The sequence below is a fragment of the Lissotriton vulgaris genome, chromosome 5 (assembly GCF_964263255.1).
Source record: "Lissotriton vulgaris chromosome 5, aLisVul1.2, whole genome shotgun sequence".
Taxonomy (NCBI): Eukaryota; Metazoa; Chordata; class Amphibia; order Caudata; family Salamandridae; genus Lissotriton; species Lissotriton vulgaris.
In genome coordinates, this window is record NC_141693.1 from 621,585,850 (window position 1) to 621,611,836 (window position 25,987).

Consider the following 25,987-nt stretch of genomic DNA (forward strand, 5'->3'; position numbering starts at 1 on the left):
GATAGCACACGGGTATTTGAGCCATAAATAGGCATTGGCAACACCAGCTGCACCCTAACAATCACCAGCAGTAAAGCAGTAACAAGCATTGGCAACCACAAAGATAACTAACATGAGAGGCTGAGAATGAGACACATGAGCACCCAGAACATGGCTGCATGACCACCATCAGCACAGACTGAAGCCAAGAAAGCTCCAAACAAGCATTAGCACCAACAAGAGTCAAGCAGAGGAGTCAGCAAACAAGCATTGACACCAGCAACCGTATTAGCGCCAAAACATGTTGAATCCACAAGGAGGCGGTGGCGGAGCGCAACAACCAGTGAATCCCCCGGCCGCTGCGGCAGGAGGAGCGCAAAATGTACCACCCCCAGCACCGGGAGCAGGTGTGCAAGGGGCTGGAGCACAGGTACAGCAGTCAGCACACTCACAAATCCAAGCGTTACCACCATTTAGTGAGCTTTTTGTTTCAGGCACAGCTGCGCTGAGATGGGCGGTCTGGATCGGACGATTGAACAACTACTGTGTGGCCACCAGGGAAAAGGACAACGAAGTAAAGAGGTCACTATTATTGCATTTTGGTGGGGACGAGATATACAAACTTTTTGCACATCTCCCAGACACAGGAGCTGCTACCGACTACAACGCCGCTGTTCGAGCGCTAAATGCGCATTTCGATCCACAACTCAATCCCCACTATGAACGTTTCAAGTTTCGCCAATCAAGACAAAGAGCGGGAGAGACGATGGACAAATTTCATGCGCGGCTAAGGGAGTTAATCAGCACATGCGCAGACGACGACCAAACAAAGGAAGTCACTGCACAGTTAATTCAAGGATGCGGCACCAAAACCCTAAGAACGTTGATACTTCGTCAACCTCGTATCACGCTAGAAGAAATACTACTAATTGCCCGATCACAGGAGCTGTCAGATGCCAGGGCCACCGCCATGGAAGCCGCACTTAATCTGAGTGCTGATTCAGGAACGATGGTAAAAATGGAGCGAGTCGATGCCATACGCAGCTCTGGCCTCAACACGCGAGGACGCTGGCCTACCAGAACACCACGGCGTTCCACGTGTGGATACTGTGGGCGAGAAGAACACAACCCGAGAGCTGCCCTGCCAGAGGGAAGATATGATCGAAGTGCGGGATACCAAACCACTTCTCTAGTGTCTGCAGAGGTGGGTCTTGCGGAAGGAGCCAAATGGAGGAAGACGTTATCTGGAGCAGTCAGGCATCTAACAATGGATGACCAACGATCAACAAGCTCAATAAAATGACATCACCGTATTACGAGCGACTGGATGATTCAACCACCAGAGAGGATGACGAATGCTATAGCGCAGGAATCAATCCCGTAAGCGTATCTCCGCGCTTTGCCAGCTGTAGAATGATCAGGTAGTGTGATAAAAGAAGTTAGGAGGACAGAAATGCTTCTTGATAAAGAAGGGTCTTTAGTGTCTTTCTAAAAGACAGATGGTTGGGGGTCATTCTTACATCGGTGGGGAGATTGTTCCATAAGGCAGGTCCAACCGAGGAGAAAGCACGGTCTCCTTGTCTAGATTTCTTTGTAGCAGGGGGTTTTAGAAGGGCTTGATTGCTTGAGCAGAGAGACCCGCTAGGCTGGTACAGCTCAAGGGATTGTGACAGGTATTTAGGACTTGCTCCATATAGGCACCTATGGACCGTACAGCATATCTTGAAGTCGATGCGCTGCCGTATGGGAAGCCAATGCAGTTCTTCCAACAAGGGCCTAGAGGGAGTCCTGGCCGGTACACTCATGACCAATCTCGCTGCTGTGTTCTGGACTACCTGCAAACGACCTACTGCATCTGCGTTTGCTAATGTCAGCAGGCCGTTGCAGTAGTCCAGACGACTGGTGACCAAGGCCTGTACAAGTGTCTTCCTATAGGTGGCAGGGAGATACGGGAAGACACGTCTAAGAAGGCCGATGGTATGGAAGCACAACCCTGCGATGTAATTGGTGTGTTCTTTTAAGGTCAACTTTTGGCCCAACTTCACCCCTAGATTCTTAACATGAGGTTTGGATGTGGGTACTGGGCCCAGATCTAATGGCCACCAGTCTGGGGACCAGAGGAGACTCGCCTTGCCAAAGAGCATGACCTCTGTTTTTCCCACGTTACATTGGAGGCAATTCACAGCCATCCAATGTGACACTGCCCTCATACCCTCAGCAAAGTTCTCTTTGACTTTGGGGCCTAGGGAGCTGAAAGGGTAGAGGAGCTGGGTGTCATCAGCGTAGGAAACCGGTATGAACCCATATTTCCGCACAATCTCAGCAAGGGGGGCCACATATACATTAAACAATGTAGGGCTAAGGCATGAGCCCTGTGGCACCCCCTTCGTGAACACCCTTGAGATGGAACGAAAGAAACGAAGGAGACCACAGCCCAAGTGTCAAATACAAATAGACGGATCACCAGTGACAGGAGTAATTGACACTGGAGCCACCAAAAATGTCATGGGTATACAGCACTACAAGGCCCTCAACCCAAGGCCGCAGCTGAAACCATCCACAGTGCGAATACTCACGTATGGAAGCCAGAAGCCATTACCCCTGCGAGGCAAAATGACCGTGCAAGTGAAATCTGAAGACAGAGAGCTGACCACAACATTCCATGTCCTCGACAAAGAGGCTGACCTACTGGTCGGAAGCCACACAGCCGAAGACCTTCATCTCATCGCATTCGCCAACGTGGTGAAGATCCTGCAAGTCGAGGACATCTTGCAATGGTTCCCATCCCTATTCAACGGCCTAGGGACCATCAAAAGGGCTCCTGTGAAACTCCACATAGATAAAGCCATCCAACCAGTTGCCCTACGACACCGGAGGATCCCTTTCCACCTGCGGGCAGCCGTGGAACAAGAGCTGTTCATTCTACAAAAACAAGGTGTGATTGAGAAGGTGACCGGCCCCACACCGTGGGTATCCCCCATGGTGATAGTGGAAAAACCTTGACAGCCTGGGAAGATACGGATATGCATTGACATGTGCATGCCCAACACAGCGATAAAAAGGGAGACGCACATTACGCCCACCGTGGATGATATATTAGCTGATCTGAACGGAGCCCAATGGTTCTCAAAACTAGATTTAAACGCTGGGTATCACCAGCTAAGACTGGCCGAAGAAAGTAGATATATCACTACGTTTTCAACACACCTGGGCCTGAGGAGATAGAAAAGACTCAACTTTGGAATATCTTCAGCTGCCGAGATATTCCCAAACACCATCAAGGAAATATTGTCCGGTTTGCAAGGGGTGATAAATGTCAGTTATGACATACTGATACATGCCAAAATCAGCAAAGAACATCACCGCTGACTAAATGCCACCCTCAAAAGGCTAGCCGAGCATGGAGTTACCCTGCACAAGGATAAGTGTAAATTCTTCCAGAAATCAATAGAGTTTTTCGGATACGTATTTGATACCAACGGAGTCAAAGTAGATCCCCGAAGTCTCAGGCCATCCGACATTCGCCTGCCCCCACGACAGCCTCCGAAGTAAGAAGCTTCCTCGGGATGGCCCAATACTGCGCAAGGTTTATCCCAAATCTCGCCACCATCGCAAAACCACTGCGCAACTTAACGAAGAAAGACAGTCCCTGGAGGTGGACTCAGGAAGAAGAAGAAGTGTTCGAGAAAGTAAAGGAAGCGCTACTAGATGGAACAACGATAGCCTACTTTGACACTGCCAAGAACACCGAAATCCTCGTAGACGCCAGCCCTGTCTGGCTAGGAGCGCTGCTGACACAGGAAGCTGAGCCGGGTGTGTGGGTCCCACTTGCGTTTGCCAGCAAGGCTCTCACACCAACAGAAGCGAGATACTCCCAGACAGAAAGGGAAGCACTAGCGGTGAAATGGGCATGCAGCCATTTCCATCTATACATCGCCGGTTGCTCGTTTCGAATGGTGACGGACCACCAACTGCTAATACCCCTGTTCAAAGGCACTGCACCACATCCACCATCGAGAATCGAGCGCTGGGCGATCCAAATCCAACAGTATCAGATGGACCTAGTATACAGGCCCGGAGCCAAGAACCCGGCGGACTTCCTATCTCGCCACCCTCCAGCAAGAAATGAGGCTGGAGAAGACCAAGAAGCTCAAACGGAAGAGTTTGTAAACATGATCGCACAATGGGCAGGCCCACAAGCACTGTCGGCAGCCACGATAACAGATCAATATGCCAATGATGCAGTCATCCAGCGCGTTACCCAAGCTATACGGACAGGATCATGGGAAAGATTCCTCCACAACACTCAGAACTGGAGCGAGCCAGACCGATTGTGGTTGGGAAGATTTTGGGGAGTTCACCATGAGCTCAGCATCGTCGATAATGGGCTTGTCATGAGAGGATCCAGATTGGTGATCCCCACAACGCTACAAGAACATACAACGGTCCTCGCCCATGCCGGACACCAAGGAACTCGCAGGATGAAAGCCCGAATGTGGGAGAAGATATGGTTTCCTGAACTTGAGCAGCTGGTGGACATCACCGTGCAGAACTGCAGAGCATGCCAACTGACAAGCACGCCTGAAGCCCCTGCTCCTGTGGTCACAGCGGATCCGGCACCAGCACCGGGGTCATGGATCAGTCTGGATTTCGGCAGTTTTCCCGACGGAAGAGCCACTGTAGTCATAATTGATAGTTTCACCAAGTATCCTATTGTGGAGGTGGTAGAGTCAACGAGCTTCGCAAACATTCAACCAGTGCTCAACAAGACATTTGCCATGTTTGGGATACCACTGGTGATCAAGACAGACAATGGACCCCCTTTTCAAGGGAATGAATTCAAAGAATTCCTAAAGGGACTTGGAGTGAAACACCATCGCATTACACCTCAATGGCCTCAGGCCAATGGAGAGGCAGAAAGGTTCATGAAAACTATTAACAAAATTCTGTGAATAGCCACAGTAGAGGGAACGGATCCCGAAGAAGCGCTCCAACACTTCCTCCGGGAGTATCGGAGTACTCCACATAGCACCACCAACAAGTCACCGTGGTCCCTCATGCTGGCGGGACAAAGACAAGATCTACTTCCTGTGGCAGACAACTGGAGACCGGAACCATATTCTCCTGAGGCCACACAAGGGCGAAGGTGGAGGACTAATGATAAAGCGAGTCGGAAGCAGAGAGCTCGTGACAGGGAACTCAGAGACTCAGTGCTCATCAGGACCCGACGGCCTGGTGGGAAGTTTCGCACTCCGTACGAAACGGAGCAGTGGGTGATCACGGCGACCAGAGGCACCGCAGAGACTGCGCTACGCAATGGAGAAGAAGTTACCCGCAACATATCATGGTTCAAAAGAATACTGTCGGACTCTCGTTAGCCAGAGCTGACAGAAGACGGGCCGACTGACGACCCGGTGGGAGGTGGATCTGAGCCAGCTTGTCCAGAGTCGGCATCCGACCGACCCGAAATTTCTGAACAATCACCCGATACGTCTGCGCCCAAGCAAACAGCCACCAGAGGAAGGCAGCGATAGGATCTCCAGCCAAATCCAAAACCCAGCCGGAGGTTGGCAGATTTTGCCTGTTGAACTGATGCGCACACCATAGATTGTCAAAACACCAACTTGGGAAGGGATGTAGCGCTCAAGTGTTTCCCCGGGGTCTCGGCTGAGCCCCGGAAGAAACCCCACACATTGTATCACCTTCTGGCCAGGCGTGGCCAGAAGGCTATAAATAAATGGCAGGAAGTTGCACGGGGCTTCCTGTCCGACCTGACACTGTGCCTGCGTGTCTATTATTTGCTCCACTATAATTAGCACATGTGTGTTGTCCCCCATAGCCCAGATCCTGGCGGCGACCTCTGCAGCGTACCCCCCACATCTGTCTCCGTGATCTCTGTGGACTAGGAAAGGGAAGGAAAAAAAACGGCCCACAGAGGGCACGGAGACAGAGACAGAGAAATGAATGCAGCTTCACTGTGCAGTGATTATCCACTGTGGCCTCTCCTTCACCCCCTGCCCAGCAAAGCAATCAGGCTGAGGGTGGCTGGGAAGGGGGTGATTGTTTGCAAAAATCGGCCTCCCTGGGGGCCAGGTGTTGCTCAGGCCTTTGAGCCATTTTCACCTCGGTCCCCCTGGGGCCCACGCAGCTCATAACAGTGTTAGTTTTTTTTTGTTTGTTTTTAAATTAATGCGATTTTATATAGCGTGAACTTTACCAGAAGGTGTCAGAGCGCTTTACATAAGAATCAGTTGCGAAACCTAAAAACATAGGATTACATGCGTTACATAAAAGATACAGGCAGAAAAAATTGCAAATGTACAAGATGTAAAGTCACACAAGGAAGAGATACAAACAGAAAGAAAAATTGCAAATGTAAAAGTAGTAAAGTCACTTAAGGAAGAGAAACAAATGGATATACTCTAAGAGTCACATAGGAATGGTAGAGAGTACAAAGGTCTACTACATATACTAGTGATTAGAGTTATCTCTAAATACCTAAGGAAGGGATACAAATGGATATACTCTAAGAGTCACATAGGAAGGGTAGATAGTACAAAGGTCTACTGCATATACTAATGATTAGAGTTATCTCTAAATACCTAAGGAAGGGATACAAATGGATATACTCTAAGAGTCACATAGGAATGGTAGATAGTACAAAGGTCTACTTCATATACTAGTAATTAGATTTCTCTATATACATATATATACACACACATAGTACATTTTCTCAGGCAGAGTTCCATTAAGTGGGGTTGGAGGGGGGATGCAGGTTGGAGGGGGGATGCAGTTAAAGCACCAAGGGAGGGTGGGAGGGATACAAGGGTATGGAGAAAAGGCAAAAGAGAAAAGGGAACAAACATTTGAGGATCGTCAAGGGGGAAACGAGGGAGAAGGGTACAAGACGAGGGAATGGACAACATGGTGGATCGGGGTCCAGAGAAAAAAGTCAGAGGGAATAGTGGGCGAGGAAGAATGGGTCTCGCTGTGGGGGCCAGGTGATCTTTGCAACATGCACCTTCTTCACCTCAGCCTCCCCCTGGCTACCATGGATGATCCAGCAGCTGTGTTTGTGCGCCCCTGCCAGGACATTGCCCTGAGGCCTGGAGGGCTGATTAGTTTACTAATTGCAGGGGCCTCACTGCTGTTCATGTGCTCCTGAGCTGAAGGTCTGTGGAGGGCTGAGTAGGTTAGTAATAGCAGGGGCTTCGCTTCTTATTAGGTGCTCCTTCCCTGAAGGGCTTGAATAATTTTGTGACAGAAAGGGGTCTTGCTGTTTTTTTAGTTGCTCAGCATGGTGCCGTTGTCACCTTTCCCCCGTGTCTCCTGTGCAAGAACAGTATCCTCTCACTTTAATTCATTTCTGTGCCAAACATCTTAAGGATTTTGGGGGCCCTGGGCCAAACATATTTTTGGGCCACTGTTCGGAATAGATTTGAATTTATAATCCAATTTCTGATCTTTGATGCCCTCTTTCAGCTGGTCACTGGACAGTGCACTACCATATTTGTCCAAATTCCTAATGTATTTACATCTAATATTCAAGGACATTGACGCGTGTAACCAAAAGGTGTTTCATGAAAGGGCACGCCCCTTGAATGTGGGCCAAGCCCCTTAATTGTGGGCTACGCCCCTTGAATGTGGGCCACTTTTTTCGTCAGTGCCTGGGCCAAATTGTGATCCCAATCCGACCCTGTGTAGGGGGACAGACTGTTGTGCGCCCCCTTCATGCTTCCATGACTCTGTGCTGCTTTCTTCATTTGCAGTGCTATCCGCCTTGCAGAAGGCTGATAAGCCAATGTGGTGAAGCGGCAGCTAGGTGTTGCTGTGTTCTTCTCTTCATGGGTCGCGGCTGATACTCCTGTTGCTGGCCTTGGAAGTGGCTGAAGACACCGGTTCAGGGCTCTTTGCACTGGCGTCTTCATGCACGCAATGGGCTCAGTAATGGTGCTGGAAGCAGCTGCACAGCTGCGCTACAGTCGTTGGAGATGCTTGGGCAAGGCTCTGCTCTCTGCCAGGTGCAGCCTCGGCCCTTTCCCTCGCTGGCAGGGTGCGCATCATGCTGGCGGGTGGCAGCCTTCTCACTCACATACACACTGCAGGCACCGGTTGACGCTTCACGCCAGTACGGTCGAGCAGCTTGTCTTTTACCCGTCATAATCCCAGTCTGGGCCGCTGCATACACTTATCCCCGATAAGTGTTACTTCTTTACTTGAGCGGGCAGTGTCGTACAGTGTGGGCTTATTTTTTCCCCCTTGCTAGTGGTGTGCTGCCTTCATTTACCCTCCGCAGACACTGTGGTATGACCGTGCCACCGTTTTTTACCGCCTCGCTGTGTGTTGTCGGGAGGCGCTCCTTCTGCCGGGGCAACTGGTGTCAGGCAGGGGCCGTTTATGGATGCCTCGTCAATAGGGTGACCAAATGTCATAGCTGCAAATTCAGGACGGTGAGTGTAAAAATTCAGGACAAAGCGATAAAATTCAGGACAAAAATTCAGGACAAAAGGTCAAAATTCAGGACAAAACTTCGGGACAAAAGGCAAGTTTAACAGACACGTCAGAGGGGGTCGCGCAATAGTATATAAGTAAGTAAATAGACAACCACCTAAGTACAAGTCAAAATAAGTTTATATTAGGTTGAGACAATCGTGCACTTCACTTTTTTTCAGTATGGCTGTAGCTTGCTACCTTAGATGATTCAAAATTCGCATCTCGCTCCAGCTGGTACATTGGTTACCAAACAATGGTGAACCACACTTGAATATAAGAAAGGTCGATTTTATTGTTGATTGAAAACTACTGGTTATACAAGGAACTTTGCAGTGCCAGCCACCAGTAACAAAACCGCTCCCTCCCCCCTTTCAAGCCTCTCAGGGAAACACCTGATGCCCGGTCCGGCCAGTCCGGCTTTGCTTCCTCCCTCCAATGCTTCCCCTCATCTTCACTTAGACCGTCTCTCATGTGTATTTAATTTCTTCTATAGTGTTACTTATCCCGAGTATGTAGGGCAGGGTGTTGGAGTGCGTTATATCCACACACATTATATAGAGACAATTACTCATATTAATGTGAAAGTCAATGTATAGGAAATGTTACTTAAGGTAATGGCTGCTTCAAGGTGTAATTATTCTTTTATCTATCATTCAGTCTTTCACCTTTCATTCTGTCCTTTCATCTATGTGCCCATTGATATCCAAACATATTCAACCATTTGCAAACACATCCACCATATATCCTTCCATCCATCATTTCACTCATCCATCCATCCCTCCATCCACCCTTTCACTCATCCATCCATAATTCATCTACCCACCCGTTCACCTCATCCATCTGTAGAGTCATCCATCCACTCTTCCACCCATCCATCTATTCACTCATCCATTCAGCCATTTACCCTTTCACCCATCCAGCCATCCATTTACTTACACATCCATCCACCCAGTCACTTATCCTTTCACCCATTCACCCTTTCAGTTATTCCTGCTTCCTTTCTCTCTCCATCCCCCTTACACTTATCCATCCACCCACCCACCCATCCACTTATCCATTCATGAATTCATCCATTGATACTATTACTCATCCATCCTTTCACTCATCCATCCGTTCTCTCATCTATCCACCCTTTCACTTCTTCACTCATCTATCCATCCTTTTGTCCATCTACCCCCTTTCACTCACTCATCAATCCTTACATTCACCCTTTTACTCATCCATTCACCCTTTCACTTATCAATTCATCAATCCATCCATCCTTTCACTTATCCTTCCTCCCATTCACTAGCCCATAATCTACCCTTTCACTCATCCATCCATCCATCCTTTCACACACCCATCCACCCCCTTTCACTCACACATCAATCCTTACATCCAACCTTTCACTCATCCATCCATTCACCCTTTCACTTATTAAGTCATCAATCCTTCCATCCTTTCACTCATCCATCCACCCATCATCTACCCTTTCACTCATCCATCCTTTCACACACCCATCCACCCTTTTACCCATCCATTTACCCTTCCACCCATACATCCATCTATTTACCTTTTCTCTCCACTCCACTCCACTTCCACTCATTCACTCATCCATCCATCCTTTCTTTCATTATCTATCCATTCACCCTTTCATTCATCCATTCATCCTTTCAGTAATCCATCCAGCCATTCACACATTCCTTCACTTATTTACTCACCCACCTTTTCACATTATGAGCTGAGCCTTAGTCTGCAGAGTTACTGACAGAAGAGGCCCATCAAGAACTTCTCCTGGCTGTAGTTGCTAAAGCAAGGGGTGGGAGAGAGTTCACTATGCCCCTGCACATAGGCAGTCTGAAAACGTAGAAGTCATGAGTCATGCATGATGCACAGTGCCTGTAAGTGAGGTGACTGTGACATGGTGTTGTTTCCAGGGCTTTAAGTGGTGTAAAAAAACTGGGGGGGGGGGTCTCTTCAAAGGGGGTATTCGATGTAATTAAGGGCGTGGTTTAAAACACCTAGGCTAAAAATCTGCGCTTAGCATAGTGTTCTGCCCGACTGGTATTATATTGTTTCTGTCATTGCATCCAGATATATAATACAGCAAGTATCATTACACCTACAACAAGCCAGGACTATTGGCTTTGTCAATGGTTGTTAGTTGCTTAAAATAAAAAAGCAGCAACCATGGTTTTGTTGGATATAATGTTGAAAATACTTCAGTTCTAAAACGATGAGACAGGGAAAGAACCATAACCCATTCTTATAACTTGTTTTACAGAGTTCTTTATATAAACTGTTTTCCCACGTTGCAGCATGGGCGTTTCACCTTTTATCTAACAGAATGCCCTGCTGTACACTGAGGCTGGAGGAGGCCGCCACATGCAGTAAGAGCCCAGACTGCCCCATTGACATTCTGTATGTGGCAATTAGCCTGTATACAGAATGACAATGGGCAGGTGGGGCTACTCTTGTGCTCCAGGAGGAGTGCGAGGCGGCCCTATCAGAGGGGGTGAGGCTTCTCACAGGTGAGCAGTGCTGCTCCCTGTGATGGCCAAAATTACGGACAAATGGCGTCCGTAAAAGGGATCCTCACGGACAATGGATGTGAGGTCCCAATTACGGACGGTTCGGGAAATTTACGAACGGTTGGTCACCCTAGTCCTGTGGGCCCCCAACACCTGTGGCCATATGCCTGGCCACTCCTAGGGGCAGGGCCTCGGGGGGAGTCCTCCTCCGGACCCCTGCAACCCTCTGGGCACCGCCGGACGCGGGTCGGCAGGCTGCCGTGATATCTACACAGCAGCTGCCATCTTGATTATCGCACCAACACCTGGACAGCTATCTCTCAGTCAGATTCGGTGGTCGCTTGGGAAGCATGCTGGGCAAGAATGCAACATGCTTCCGGTGTGACAGGACAAATGGCATGGAAGTAGGGTGACCAACTGGCATGGGTGCAAATTCAGGACTGGGAGTGTAAAAATTCAGGACAAAGGGTCAAAATTCAGGACAAAAATTCAGGACAGGAGGTCAAAATTCAGGACAAAACTTCGGGACAAAAGGTAAGTTTTATAGACACATCAGAGGAGGTCACGCAATAGTATATCAGTAAGTAAATAGACAACCACTTAAGTACAAGTCAAAATAAGTTTATATTAGGGTGAGACAATTGCGCACTTCACAGTTTTTCAGTATGTCCGCAGCTTGCTACCTTAGACGATTCAAAACTCTCATCTCGCTCCAGCAGATACATTAGTGATCAGACAATGGTGAACCACGCCTGACTATAAGTGAGGCCGCTTTTATTGTTGATTGAAACCTGCTGGATATACAAGTATCTTTGCAGTGCCAGCCCCCAGTAACTAAACCGCCCCACCCCCCTTTCCAACCTCCAAGGGAAACACCCGATCCCCGATCCGGCCAGTCCGACCTTGCCACCACCCTCCAATGGTGACCCTTGTCTTCACATAGACTGTCTCTCATGTGTATTTAATTTCTTTTATAGTGTTACTCTTCCCAAGTATGTATGGCAGGGTTTTGGAGTGTGATACATCACACACATACATTATATAGGGACAATGACTCAAAATAAATGTGAAAGTCAATGTATAGGAAATGTTACTTAAGATAATGGGTGCTACTATGTGTGATTCTTTCATCTATCATTAAGTCTTTCACCATTCATTCTCTCCTTCCATCTGTGTGCCCATCTATATCCAAACACATTCAACCATTTGCAAACCTATCCACCATGTATCCTTCCATGCATCATGTCACTCATCCATCCCTTCATCTACCCTTTCACTCATCCGTCCAGGATTCCTCCATCTCCCCTTTCACCCCATCCATTCGTACACTCATCCATCCATTCTTCCACCCATCCATCTATTCACTCATCGATCCATCGATTTACCCTTCCACCCATTCAGTCATTCTTTCACTTACTCATCCATCCATCCAGTCACTTGTCCTTTCACCCATTCACCCTTTCAGTCATTCATCCTCCCTTTCTCTCTCCATCCCCCTTTCACTTATCCATCCATCAATCCATCAGTCCATCCATCCATCCATCCACCCACCCACCCATCTACTTATTCATTCATGAATCCGTCCATTGACCCTCTTACTGATCCATCCTTTCATTCATCCATCCATCCCTTCTCTCATCCACCCACCCTTTCACTTCTTCACTCATCTATTCATCCTTTTGTCTGTCTACCCCATTTCACTCACTCATCAATCCTTACATCCACTCTTTCACTCATCCATCCATTTACCCTTTCACTTATCAATTAATCAATCCATCCATCCTTTCACTCATCCATCAATCCATCCACCCTTGCACTCATCCATCCATCCATTCACTCACCTATCTACCCTTTCTCTCATTTATTTTATTTATTTATTTATTTATTTAGTATACTTATAAAGCGCAAACCTATCACCCAGAGGGCATCCTGGCATCCATCTATCCTTCCACTCACTCACTCACTCATCCATCCATCCTTTTTCATTATCTATCCATTCACCCGTTCATTCATCCTTTCACTAATCCATCCAGCCATTCACCCTTTCCTTTACTTTTTCACTCACCCACCTTTTCACATTATGAGCTGAGCCTTTGTCTGCAGAGTTGCAGACAGAAGACGCCCCCCATCAAGAACTCCACCCTTCCTATAGTTCCCAAAGCAAGGGGTGCAGTAGCTGAGGGTTTACTATGCCCCTGCACAAAGGCAACCTGAAAACTTAGAAGTGCCAGGACGTGAGGTCACTGTGACATGGTGGTGTTTCCAGGGCTTTAAGTGGGATGATAAAAAGCAGGAGGTTTCTTCAAAGGGGGTGTTTGATGTAATTAAGGGCGTGGCTTAAAACACCTAGGCTAAAAATCTGTGCTTAGCATAGTGTTCCGCCCGATTGGAATCATGCTGTTTCTGTCATTGAATCCAGATACATAATACAGCAAGTATCATTACACTAACAAGAAGCCAGGACTATTGGCTTTGTCAATGGTTGTTAGTTGCTTAAAATAAAAAAGCAGCAACCATGGCTTCGTTGAATATAATATTGATTTTACTTGTTTCACATGCTTCTTTATATTAACTGTATTCTCGCGTTGCAGCATGTGCTTTTTACCTTTTATCTATCTTACAGAATACCCTGCTGTACACTGAATAGAACACAAAAAAAGGGGACCCAGTATTCTTCTCATTTATGCCATTTCTTTGCAGCAATGATCAAAATGAGAAACAGTCTATATGATCTGGTTATTTATTAAACCATTTTCTAGAAAAGTGATTTTTTTCTTTAGTTTATATATTTTTAAAGAAATGCGGACATGAAAACTCCTAGTCCATCCAAGAAGACATATATCAAATTATTCATACATTTACAAACACTTACATATACTTATAACATGTTTCACAACAAAACAAACCAATATAATTAATCAACCAATGTTTCACAATTGATAGATTCTAAACTTTTTTGTTAAAGGAAAAATCTATCACAAGCTGGGAACGATATATACAAAAATCAATCAATTTTACTTAAAGTACCTCAGCATGAAACACAATGCCAGTATTGATGGAAATGCCTAATAATGCAACAGCCATCAATGCGATTGCCAATGCTTTTCGAGCCCGGGAAGAGGGGGGGGGGGGGGGCTCCAGGGGCTTCTTTGTTATGCACACAGTGATATGATCCGATGGAAGAAGTTTACTCCATCAGGCTTACTCCTGTCTGGTGGTGAGTGGAAAACCCGGACTGCCCTCAACAGTAGGGACGGTACGACTTTCCTATCTATTTCGGCTCATATTCAGGCTGTATACAGAGGCAGGAGGAGGCCACCACAACAGCCCAGACTGCCCCATTGTCATTCTGTATGTGGCAATCATCAGCCCCATACAGTATGACAATGGGCGGGTGGGGCTGCTCTTGTGCTCCAGAAGGAGTGTGAGGCGGCCCCATCAGAGGGCTGAAGCCTCTCACAGGGAGCAGTGCTGCTCCCTGCAAGGCCATAATTACGGACAAAAGGCGTCCGTAAAAGGGATCCTCATGGACAACAGACGTGAGGTCCATTTTACGAACGGTCCGTGAAATTTACGGACAGTTGGTCACCCTACTCGTCAAGCAGGACATGGCGTAGTTGGCGGCTGGTCATAACTGAAGGTTAAAGTGCATTGTTTACATCGACAGTGCTGCTTCTCGCCACATTCTCTTCTCAGTGCTGCCTTCTTCACCCAACCCTCAACAGGTGGGCAGGAGTAGGGAGGCCAGAGGTCACATTCTATGTGGGGCGATGTGCCCACTTCCGTGGGTAGACTGTGGCGGCATCGGCAGGGCTCTTGCAGAGTTGTCATCCCCTTATTATACAACTGATGTCCACTGATAGCACAGCATGTGGAGTAAGGTAGAAACAGGCTAATCTTTCTCCTTGAAGAACGTTGGAGTCTCTTTCTGCAAACAAGAAGGGTCAGGCCCGCCTCATTGCCATTGTAAAGTAGTGGGCACTAGGCCAACATACTTGCAGATTAACCACACAGACACAGTAGTAGGGTACTATTACTGTCCACAAACATGTGCACCCAGGTCATTTTATTAGCAGGGTCATGTCACTCGTGACACCTGTGATGGATGGGTGTGGAGTGCATGTGTGTGTCCACTCCCAAGAGGGAATGGCTGACTAACCAATTGTCTGCTGAGACACTAGAACGTGTCCAGCACAACACTACAGCAAGCACAAGCGGCTATCAAAACATACGCAATCTATCAAAATTCTCTCCCTGGTTACCGGACCCTGCTCGTCCAAGCAACTTTATTCTCCAGGCAATGTTTACCTTAATGTATCTCCATAACTAATGCTTAAGCTACAAGCTGCATACAACAGCTATTGGAGAGTGTGCTCGTGAGGGCCACCTAATGAATTGCAATTCAAGATGAACACACTACGGATCTTTTTGCTATCCCTCGTCAATAGAGCGCAAAATTAAGTATCTAATGGGCACATGCATCAACGTTGTAATTTGCGATTCCTTATTTGCGAAAATTAAGGAATAGCAAATAAAGAATCGTAAATTCCAATGCATCAATTTTTTCGCTATTTTTTTGCGATTCGGTAAAAATCGCATTTTTTATCGAATCGCAAGAAATATTCGAATTCTTATTTGCGAATTAGCTTTTTGCAAATTCGCAAAATGCGAAAACGCACACATGATGAATTAATGAGTTAACAACCTGGAAGCCAGTACAGTAATTAGTCACAGCTGCTCCCTGGTTTGATGTAGAGGTTTGGCAGTTGGCTTTTGGAGCTTTCCTTGGAGGTTGCTGCTGCAGTCTGTGTTTGTGAAATCTGTGGAGAAATGGCAAATGAAAATCCTGTTGAAGAGGGGACAGCCAGGAAAAGGAAAATTAAATTTTCAGACCAAGAGTTGGAAATTCTCATTGAGGAGGTGACTGAGAGACAGGAACAACTTTTTGGGAAGCAGTCTTTGAAGGTTCCAGAAGCTGTTAAAAGAAATCTATGGCTTGCTATCCAAGCAAAGGTCAATGCAGTTGGTGTAGCACATGGTGACAATAATAATTTACAAAAAATATGGTATGACCTGCGCAGTCGTGCAAAAGAGAGGTTAACAACCAGGATTAAAACAGCAAAAAGAACTGCTGGTGCCCCCCCCTCGTCAATAGAGCGCAAAATTAAGTATCTAATGGGCACATGCATCAACGTTGTAATTTGCGATTCCTTATTTGCGAAAATTAAGGAATAGCAAATAAAGAATCGCAAATTCCAATGCATCAATTTTTTCGCTATTTTTTTGCGATTCGGTAAAAATCGCATTTTTTATCGAATCGCAAGAAATATTCGAATTCTTATTTGCGAATTAGCTTTTTGCAAATTCGCAAAATGCGAAAACGCACACATGATGAATTAATGAGTTAACAACCTGGAAGCCAGTACAGTAATTAGTCACAGCTGCTCCCTGGTTTGATGTAGAGGTTTGGCAGTTGGCTTTTGGAGCTTTCCTTGGAGGTTGCTGCTGCAGTCTGTGTTTGTGAAATCTGTGGAGAAATGGCAAATGAAAATCCTGTTGAAGAGGGGACAGCCAGGAAAAGGAAAATTAAATTTTCAGACCAAGAGTTGGAAATTCTCATTGAGGAGGTGACTGAGAGACAGGAACAACTTTTTGGGAAGCAGTCTTTGAAGGTTCCAGAAGCTGTTAAAAGAAATCTATGGCTTGCTATCCAAGCAAAGGTCAATGCAGTTGGTGTAGCACATGGTGACAATAATAATTTACAAAAAATATGGTATGACCTGCGCAGTCGTGCAAAAGAGAGGTTAACAACCAGGATTAAAACAGCAAAAAGAACTGCTGGTGCCCCCCCCGGGATAGACCCAACACCCCCCTGGAAGACATGGTGGAAGGCACACTGTTGACTGAGGCTGTAATTGGATTGATAGACAATGATACTTCAGAGCTACCTACCCCTTCTGAAGGTAAGTGTGCTGTTAATGTTTTTCATTTTTTGAAGTGAGCAAAGAGAGTGCAAGAGGGTTGTCTAAGTAGTTGTACCTGCTGAAAACTTTCTTCAGTATTGTAGTACTTCTTTTTCGTTTTCAAATCAAGATATTAACAGTTGAAAGTCTGAATCGGGTGCATCATGGGAGATGTAGTTTTGTTCAGAAGTAAATATTAATTTACAAAACAAATCACTTGAATTTATTTACATTTAAAAATGAGACTGAAGTAGACAGGGAACATGTTATTTTAATATAACTCAACCTTTATTTGAAACATTTTTCTAAAGTGCAAATTCTTAAATAACATCATGTTTGCACTTTTCCAACCATAGAAACACTTCAGGAAATAATTGAACATGATTTGAGGGATTTAAACACCCAAGAAGGCCAAGAAACAGATGAGGGAAATGCACCAACCACATCAGCATCCCTTTCTCAAAGAGGTGAAAGACAGAGAGTGCGTCAACTGCTTCAAAGTGATTCTGAAGAGGAACACATTGGAAATGTTTCTGAAAGGCAACCTCAACCTACTCCAACAGTCACTAACACAAGGCTGAGTAGGCGAAGGAGACTTCAGCAGTTTTATAGACGCCGTGCTCATGTATAAGATAGTGGCAGAGTTGGAGAGGGCACCAGCACTGGCAGTCTTGTGGAAGACAAAAATCCTCAAGGTGCAGCGCCTGCAAGGCAAAGACATTAGAATCATGAAAGGTAAACTTGGACATATCAGCAAACAAATTGGTGCCATGCCCACCAGTATGAGCAGAATGATAAATGTAATTAAGACAGGCCATGAAACATTGTCATAGAAGCTGGACCGCATTGCCACTTCTTTAGAGACCATGTGCACCGTGATACAAAACTAGCAAAATGAAAGTGGGAAAAGGCACCTGCGACTAATGACCTGCATGCAGGGTCATAACAGGCAAATGTCTCGCCTTTCCAATTGTACAGCTCAGCTCTGCAAACAGACACTTTTCATGCAGTTGGATATGAAGAAAATATTTGCAGAGATTGCAAAGGGAATGGGGACACTCCATGAATCTATTGATAAATCACATAGAAATGCAGCTCCTGATAACCAGCTACCAATAGAGGACAGTGGAGCAGGAAGTACTGTGAGTGGCATACTTGAGCATTGCTTAACTGGGACACGCCGTAGCAATAGAAAGCAGAATGACGCCAGAAACATGCCCATGGGCAATTGCAAAAATGCAGTGAAGGCATTAGGTGTGCATGGACGTAAGAAGTAACATCATTTCTGTTAAGCCACTTGTTTGTGAGGAAAATGCCCAAATCATTTATGTTGCAATGTTTTTCATTAATAAAATGCAGGATAAAACATTTCTAAATTCATGGTGAAACATTCACTTTACATGCAGTAAATGCATTTATTTTGACTTTAAATTAAAAAACAATTTACAGTTCATACAAACATTGTCTTGTGTGCTTCCTACCTCTTTCAGAAGTAATGTTGTGTTATCTCTGCCCTTCTCCTTCTTCCCTCTGCTGCTTCTGGTCCATGTACTCTTGCTTGGGGTTGTGGAGGCTGATTGTCATCTTCTTCATCCAGTTCTATGCCTCTCTCAGTTGCTAAGTTGTGCAGCATTGCACATGCAGCTACTATTTTGCAACAAATCTCTGGACGATATTGCAATGCTCCACCAGTCCTATGCAGTATGCGGAACCGCAATTTCATCACACCAAAGGTTCTCTCAATCACATTGCGGGTTGTTATGTGAGCCTGGTTATACTGCTGCTCTTTCCTGGTAGTTGGATTGAGGTATGGAGTGACAAATGTAAGACCTCACTGCATAGGCACTATCACCTTCAAAAATTGAGAAAGACAGTTAACATGCAAGGAAGACATGTGTCTACATAAAGGAAGAGTGTGTTTCAATTTGTAAAATTATATTTACCAAGCAAGTATCCATCTCCAAATTGACCTGCAAGCAGTCGAGCATGGATGGCACTGTGTCTAAAAATGTAGGAGTCATGGGCACTTCCAGGGTTACTTGCAACTATGTCTGTGATAATAGTTTTAGAATTACAAATGGCTTGAATGTTGAGATAATGGAAGCATTTCCTGTTGTGGAAAATATACTCATTTTCAGAGGGTGAGCAAATGGGAATATGTGTACACAGCCAATGACATGTGGGAAATGAGCCATGTTATAGAAATCAAACTTGGTTTTCATCAAATCCTGCTGTGAACTAGGAAACTTTATGTGATGCCTTATTCTTTGCAACATGGCATTTAGGAAGGCATTAAAAAATCTGGAAAGTGAACTCTGGGAGACACCACCAGCAATGGCTATTACACCCTAAAATGACCCAGAAGCAAGGAGGTGCAGTGAACACAATACCTGAACATGGGTTGGTATAGCTTGTGTCCTGCGTGTTTGCCTCTGTAAGATTGGGTCCAATTCTTGAATTAAATCTAAAATTAAATGAGCATTGAGCCTATACCTATCATAGATCTCTGCTTCAGTCTGCCCTAGTAAGGTTATGCGCACTCTGAAGATTCTCTCTTGTATCAGCCTTCTCCTCCATCCTGCAGCGACTCTCAACCTCTGCCTGCGAGCCAAAAAGAAAAGTGTTGCCATTCTGAAAAGCACTGTAATGGTCTCTGAGGTCCTTATATGCAGTCCTGATGATTGACACCTGTTGTGAATAAAGTTTGAAAAATTTCCACCAGGTTTCACTTCTTCTAATTTTAAGAATTCCAATTTGCAATTTCTAAAAAAATCGCAAATTGCGATTTTTCATGCATAGCATTTTTTCGCAAAAAACTGTGAATCTCAACTTTAGCGATTTATTTTAGAAATCGCAACTACATTTGCGATTCCTAAAATTGCAAAAAAACACTTTGAACTTGATGCATCCCAAGCACAAGAATTGCATTTGCAAACGGCTGAATTATGTGATTCGCACCGATTGCGAATGCAATTTTCTTTGATGCATGTGGGCATAAACGTTTAAAATTCGTCCTTTAGCAATCTGAAACTGGCCATGACTGGGCCGCACCAAATGGTACCAAAACAGACTTGCTGGCAAACGACTGCCAAAGGCATGTAAGAGCTACCCAGTTCTGATTTGGGAACATTTCCCCGTGGGACAAAAACCGACTCACTCTCAATAATGGAGTTTTCCCCATGGTGAATAACACTTTTGATTTTTTTTTTTTATATAAGTTATTTTATTTTGTAGGAAAATCGCAGGTGAAAAATTGGGAGTTTTGCTTGGATAGTCAAAAAAAATTGTTCAGAAATTAAATCCTGATCATGCTACTTTTGTGAGATGTTAGCTTTCTGTACTAAGAGGAGCTTCTTAGGAATTATAACCAACTATAATCCTATGTCATGTTTTCACTTTATATTTTTTTATTTTCAACACATTTCTTGAAGGTGCAAGGACATTTTCTGCAGGGGTAGTAGACACATCACAATATTTGAGCCTGTCGTCATGATACATAAGCACATATTTGCCGCAGTATCAAGCCCTGACAAACAAATCTCAGGTAAGCAAAACGCATTTGACCCAGTCTGTAAAACACTCTGCCAGGAAGAAATTACCATTACAGATGACTCACCGCTAAAACAAAGTTCCCTGGGTGCTGCCTCATGGACGGTCAGAAACATAAATCCCTGTGTTATTCCATTAAAGGGAAGCTTGTAATTAAGGTAATAGTGAAGTTGGCTGTAGCTGAATCTTTTAGCTCAAGGTGACCAAATGCAATGAAAAGGAGACTTGGAAATATGTTATGTCCCTTAAAATTCTAATATTTTAAGTGCTGGATGTAAAATGCTGTTGTGATTATCTCATAAAACTGAAGGTATATTGCAGTGCTTATATACTTGATAGGATGAAAGATTTCCTACACATTGCTTATGTTTTTGATTAAAAACAAGCGGGCCTTATCAAAAAATCGCATCTGAGAGTAAGAAAAGTACTAAAAATCATTCCAAAATGGGCAAATGATGTTGAACTAACTTCTCGTTAACCCAAGGTAGCCAGTTCCCTATTTTTTGTTCTCATATTAATTGTTCCAGCGGGTGCAAATTTACTTAGAAGTCAAACAACACAGCTTCAAAGTTGCTGTGCTGCTTTGCATGAAAGGGCATAAGGAAGGTAGCATCATATCTACTAAGATATGGTGCCATTGCTCTCTCCCCAGGACTGGCACATTTTATGCTGCCTCCCACTATGTACACACTCTTGCATCATAGTGCAAGGGTGTCTGAAAGGATGTATAGCATAGGTTTACTGTACTGGAAAGGTACCCTTCCAAGACGAAAACCCATGCTTAGACATAACTTTAAACTTTTCCATTTTGCATGTATGCTGTACAACACACTGTACACCTGCATCGAGGAGCCTCACATTTTTGGTGCAAAGCCATGTCTACAAATGTTAATAGTTAGGGATTTGCATCAAGAACTATGGGTGGTTGCATAGGAATATCCATGCACATGGTGCACCCTTTGACATTAAGTAGCCCAAAGCAGACCCTTCAGCTACTTTGTGTTATTTTAGGGCTACTTTTCAATGCACCACACGTTTTGTGCTGGATAGTAAATCATAAATCAACAATTCACGACAGTCAGTATGTATTAAATATGTTGGTGACCTGTGATTAACTGTGTGTCAGGGTTTGTATGTCAGCTAATGCTTATGCAGCTGTTTTGAGGAATATGGGTGAATATAGTCAGTGCTTAATTTGTGTCGGTGATTTCTGGTGCTCAGCAACCCCAGCGTTTTTCAAGAGCACCAGTTAAGGACACATTCATTTACAGAGAGATGAAGTGATTTGCTCAGAGTCACAGGATGTTGAACTGAAACCGAGACTTGAACCTGGTTCCCTAGTTCGGGGGTCTGCAGCTCTGGCCATTATGTCACACCCTCTCCCTAATTTCATGGGCAGGAGTTGGTTCTGTTTTAGGTGGCGCTAACAGAAGAAATGGGCTGGTGCAAGCTGCCTCCTGACGAGATACTGCACACTTATTTTTTTACGAATTAGCCACTGAATATTGTTCTTCTCAGAGGGTGTGGGTTGAGTGTTGAAGTTCAAGTCCTTCATTTAGGTCCAGAACATAAAGTAATACAGTAACAATGTTTATCAACTTTGGTGCAGAATGAACTTTGGAGGACAAACAGGTATCTCACTCTCTGTGTGCAATATTTATTGGAGCTTTTAAAGATGCTCTTCAGGAGTTCTTCATTGTTGGGTCTTTTTGTGAAATTGAGATGACCTGTGGCAACATGCCTCAGATCCTCATCCAATTTCACTCAGGACATTTGCATTTATAAATGGCATTTCTCTCTCTTTCTCCTGTGCTCCCTACTTTGCACTCTTCCCACTGCCTTACCTCAATGTTTCCAATACTCTTGCCCTACTGTGCATTCTCCATTCAATCCTTCAGGAACTTCCGTTTCATAGCTCTGATGTCTCCTCTGGCCTTTGTCCTGCTTTGCATCCTTATTCTCTTGTGTTGGCTCCTACACAACAACCCAATCGTCTTCCAGTTCTTGTCTACTTTTGCTTGTCTCTTTCCTCATGTTGTCCCTCTCTGCACCGGTTGCACCAATATCTCCCTAATTTTCCCCCATTTTTCTACTCTCATACCTTGAGATGGCCTTCACTTACCCATAACCATGATGTTAGCCTGGGCCCTACTGCTTTTTTAATTGTCTTTTCCCTCATTATAACCCATTTCATGCCCATGTCCCTGATGTCTCCCCATCCTTGCTCTGTGTTGCTCTTCTCTCCTTTCAGTGGTTAATCTCCCCACAATAGTCTGATGTTTCAAGGGCCTTGCTCCATTTTGCTCATTTGGGGTTATTACGAAGTCTCAAGACAATTCCTTTTATTGGCCTGGCCTCTATGCCACTGTTGCTGGCCATAAATTCAATGTCAGCCCTGCGTTGCCCATTTTAGATTATCTATTCTGTTATGTTGGCCTCTTCACTTCTCAGACCCCTGATGTCATTTTAGGACTCGCCCCAATTTGATCCTCTATTTCCTGGTGTTGGCCCCACACCACCGCTCTATCTTTAAGCCCAATATCACCCATATCTTGACACATTCTGTTCTATATTTGTCTCATGATCCTAGCCAATAGAAATCCGGTAAATAGTTTTGTCACTACTACGCTACCTGGAGTTCTGACTTCACAGTGTCAGGCACAATGGTTACATAGTATGTGATTCAGTTTGAGACAGCTAACCTCATCCTTGAGAAAATTACTTTTTTGTTCAGAACAGTCAACAAAGTCTCCACGTGCTCCGTGCAGTCTAGTAATTATTATTCAAGCAGAGAATGAAACAGCAAGGTTTAATTTAATCAAATGGTGTTCACTATGTCACGTTAAAAATGGTCCACACATGCTAAGTTGGCCTAATTGACTTAAAGAATGATTTCTGCAGTTACTAAGGTTAACTTCCAAAAATTAGCATTTACAACCTCCCTCTAATAATTTCCAAAATAATCACATTTTCATTTATGTGATCACCCGGCACTCATCATTAACTTTGGTCTCTTCTGCTTGGATCTTTCCAGTTCCTTCTTTGCGTCATAACCTTTACTTCGCATTTCCTCTAGTGATTTCTTTTGTCATTTACTGCTGTGTATCGTGCTTCATTGCAAGGTTCTGGACCTAACGCTGATGTATGCGGTTGAAAAATCTCAGGTTGATCCTCTCCTTTGTCTTCTGATGCTGCAGAAATTTCAAATCAAGATGGACTACAGGATTTAGAGAATGTTGGCTCCCATTTTTCCTCTTCACATCTCGCTCTCTTTGTATGTGAAGCGTAAACCCTGTTCGGCAAGCCTGCACATTTCAGTACAGTGTTGGTCAATAGGATGACCTGATATGCCCGTCACCAACATCCTTCCAACCACGACTTTTGGACGTGTCTTCTCACATGAACCCAGTCTTGGAGCTTCAGGTCGTAGCAGGGGGCAGTCTTCATGGCTGGTGCTGCAATGTTACGCTGATGAAAAATAGAGTGTACAACATCAGCCAATCCCTTACATTACTCGAGAACTAGGTTACCTGTGATATTCACAAGTGCATCTGCTGAAACAGAGGGAATTATCATCGCTCTTCCCATCAATACTTTATGTGGGGAGAGTCCGGTCCACCTGCATAGAGTACTTCGAATGCTCATGAGTACCAAAGGGAGTGCATCTGACCAATTGAGAGATGTAGGAGCACATGCCTTAGCTACTTTTGCCTTGATTGTCTTGTTTACCTTCTCTTGAATGCCGTAGGCTTTTTATCTGTAACTGCAATTGATTCTGTGGCCAGTCCCTAATGCTCTACATAGTAGCTGGATCACCTTTTTTGTGAAGTGCACCCCTTGATCTGATTCAAGATAAATTGGTATTCCAAATCATGGGATCACTTTAGCTTGATAGTTATCAGACTATCAACTCTGTTGGTAGGAAAGGCCTCCACCCAATGGGAAATTAAGCACATACCAAACAGTACAAACCTCAATTGGTTACATTGGGGCATCTCCAAAAAGTATATCTGCAGATGTTTAAAATTATCATCGGACTTCCCTATATGACTCATTGATGCAACAACCCCTTTTACAACATTCTGTCTCTGACGTGTCGTACACCACCGAAACAAGTTTTTAGCCATGATTGAAATTGAGTATTGCACCAATACTGCTTGAAAGTTAGGACTATTCCATCTTGCCTAACATGGGTTGGGCAATGCATGTGTGTCACCATGGTCGGCAACATGTAGTCGGGTACACTGGTATTCCTTTTCCTGACACCCAGATGCCACTGGCATCCTTCACACAACCTGCCTTTCTCTATTTAGCCTTTTCAATCTGAGGGGCTTACCGTTGTAGTTCTTTCAGTTCATTAGAGACCTGCACTGAGTTCAATAGCATGTTTTACACTGTCTCTCCCTCTATACAGCATGGTTCCTCCAAGGGAAATGTACTGGATTCAAGAGCACAATGTTGAACGACTTTGTCTGCCTATTTGTTACTACCAATCTTGTGTGCAGCACACTTCTCAACAGCTATCTTCCTTGGCAATTAGAGTGCATTCAGTATATTTGAGACATACAATTTGTTCCAAGTAGGAGAAACGGATGACCCAAAAATTTTCTCTTTGATCAAATTGGTCCAAAATCGTGCAACATGTTGTTCCCAAACTGTCAGTGTAAATGGTGACTCTTAACCTATCACTAGCCTAATCAAAAGTGGGCAAGAGTGTAGCAGGATTGAAGGTATTACATTTTCTCAATTACACATTTTCTGCAGTGAGAATGATTCTCTTATAGCAGTTTAGACGGCTATTAGTCCAATATTGTGTTCGCTTATGGGTCTTGAGATTACAATAGAATGAGGATCCATAGCAATCATGGGGTGACCCATTACAATGCTGTTGGTTTGTTGTATACTCAGACTAACTTCCACAACTACGTTGAGCCAACCAGGCTGTACTGCAGTTACTGTGCCAACTGTATTGGAAAGATTAACAACAGGGTGCTTGGCTTCACCATGAGTCTGAGTCAACACAGTTAATGTGTACGCCTCACATTCATGATAGAACAGCACAAATTCCATGTTGTGGTCTGCATTCCAAGAGCGGGTGCACTACACAGCAGATTTTTAATTTCTTGGAAGACTCCTACACAGAAAAGACACAGAAAGAAACACATTACTTTCATACAAAAGCCACCATCCAAGAGCTTTAAGAGATGGCCTTCCCTTTGGGCTGTTTTTGCGCATTTGTCGCTATTGTGCCCGTAGGGAGGATTGTATGAAAGAAGCAGCATTTTTAAAATTGAAACTACTCAGTAGAGGCTACCCCAATAAATTGGTAAAGAGATCACTAAAGCGCGCGTGTTATTGTCCACGTGAGGAGCTTTTGGTGACACACCCTAAAAAAGACATGCAGAAGATTGTATGTGTGACCACTTTTGGCATTCATACAAACAAAATTCGCAGTCTAATAACAAAAAACTGGCATATCATTAAGAACATAGA